Source organism: Pleuronectes platessa, chromosome 20 (assembly GCF_947347685.1).
Source record: "Pleuronectes platessa chromosome 20, fPlePla1.1, whole genome shotgun sequence".
Lineage (NCBI taxonomy): Eukaryota > Metazoa > Chordata > Actinopteri > Pleuronectiformes > Pleuronectidae > Pleuronectes > Pleuronectes platessa.
The window spans coordinates 21,225,725-21,227,796 of NC_070645.1; the positions used below are offsets into that span (position 1 = coordinate 21,225,725).

The window sequence follows — 2,072 nt, forward strand, 5'->3', positions numbered from 1 at the left end:
GATTTATTTGTAATTTGACTGAAGCTCAGAAGCTGAACATGATTTCTCCATCTTTCATCAATCTAACTCTCCCGGGGATCCTCTTGGTTCCAGGACGTGTGAGTGTCCATCAGCAGATCTGAGAACAGATTCATCTCATATCAGCGAGCTGCGTTCGACCAGAGAGAGAAACTCAGACTGGAGACGTGATTGTTGAAATAATGACTTTGAAGGTGACTTCTCATTTTTCCTCAGTTATCTCAAGAACTTGATCCGGCTGAGTTTCTCCTTCGTCTCTTTAGTTTCACCTGGTTTCTGTTCGGCTTCACCTTTTCACTCGGAGGTGACGAACATCTGGATGTTTTTCAGCTTTCTTTAAAATCATATTTAGTTTAGAAATAAAGAGTGAGATCCTCTGAACACAGACGTGAAGGTGAGCAGGAGGAAGTGGAAGCCATGTTGCTGCGTGGACATGACGCCATTCATTCATTAAGCTTCACATTACTGAGGTTCTTCTTCATGGGCTCTGACATCTTGAGAGCTAGCTGGGTCCCGGGCTGTGGTGGACACTGGGTCAGACGAACATGAGGACAGAACACAGGTCTTTGGGTCCTGCTTGGGTCTGATGTCACATGATGGAGGGGGGGGTTAGTAGCCGGACTGGTTTAAGACCAGTACGACTGGCTTCACTGTGGCGTGCTAACGATGCTAGCTGTATATGACCTCGTGCTAACACACGTCGTGGCTTCAATGAGGTAATATGTTCCTGGAAACAGCTGGAAACAGCTGGAAACAGCTGGATCGGAGTCAGTCTGCTGCTGGCATCCCGTCGGAGGAGGAGGAGTCTCCAGAGAACACGTCAGAAGAACCGCTACATGTGCAAATTATTGCAAGTTTAGTGTCTTTGAAAACCAAGTTCAGTCAAGAGACGTTGATCTCATCCTACAATTAGTTTTCATCGAAACATGTTTTCGTGCTCATACGTTAGAGAGACATTTGGAAAATGTGAAGTGAAGAAGGGAAGAAGAGAAGAAGGGGACGGATGAAAGGATGAGGTGAAATAAAGGCACAAGAACGAGAGCATCAGGAAAATTCAGTGAAACAATGAGGTGAGGTGACAGGAGAGAAGGAAACAAGGGAAAGGAGACTCAAAATACCAAACAAGGGAACAGAGATTCAAGGAAAGACCCAAGATAGGAAACGAGGGAGCAGTGAAGAGACTCAAGGAAGTGAACAAGGGGACAGATACTTGAAGGAAACTAGTCATCAGACAGTTGGGGGAGGAAACAAGGGAAAGAGTCGAGGTTGAGCCCAAGACAAGGAGACAAGTGTAGGGGTTGAGGAATAAAACCAAAAAGGCAAGGAGCAGGGAGGTGAAGAAGAGGAATGGAACCTGCCCGGTCCAGCTGGGTCTCCATGATGTCCACAGTTCACTTCAGTCTGAAAACACGTTTATTCTTCTAAAGTATTTACAATGTGGATGAGTGAGACTCGTAACCTGGAAACATTTCAATACATAAGACATTCACTATCATAAAAAACAAGAATCAAATATCATGTGACTACAAAGAACAAATCAAATCTAGAAACAGAAGACGTAGAAAAGTCTGAGGTATTTCTGGTGTATCGAGGTGATCTGGATTTCATGAGTTTTGTTTCATCGTCCGGATTCGAACACGCGTCGCTTCACGTGTCCGATGCACCGACGGTCAAATGAAGAACATACAGAAAAATATTCATCTTTGAGTTTGAATCATGATCTTCATCATCATCATCATCATCATCGTCAGCAGCAGCAGCATCGTAGACATTCACGTTACATGTTCATCACAGAAGAGACAACAACACAAACACACAACAAAGTAAATCATGTTTAAAACAACATAGTTCTCACAGCTGGTCGGCGTGAGAGGACACGACCTTTGACCTCCGAGCACCGTGACCTCTGCACTCAAACCGTTCAAACCACAGTCTGTGAATAAAGATGGCGGACGATGACGTGATGGCTCCAAATACTGAAGCCAAAACATCTGGATCGCCCCCTGGTGGCTGAGTCACCCCACCTCCTCCATGTTAGCAGATGGGACCAAACA

General features: G+C 45.1%; 1 long non-coding RNA gene across 1 annotated transcript in view; it reads right to left on the minus strand.

The window, feature by feature from the left end:
* Positions 1 to 1,413: 1,413 nt before the first annotated feature.
* LOC128425674 (uncharacterized) overlaps positions 1,414 to 2,072 on the minus strand; it is a 1,286-nt gene continuing 627 nt past the window's right edge. The window contains exon 2 of the long non-coding RNA XR_008333165.1: positions 1,414 to 2,072. This exon is cut by the window's right edge and continues 448 nt beyond it. This is a non-coding gene — a long non-coding RNA (uncharacterized LOC128425674).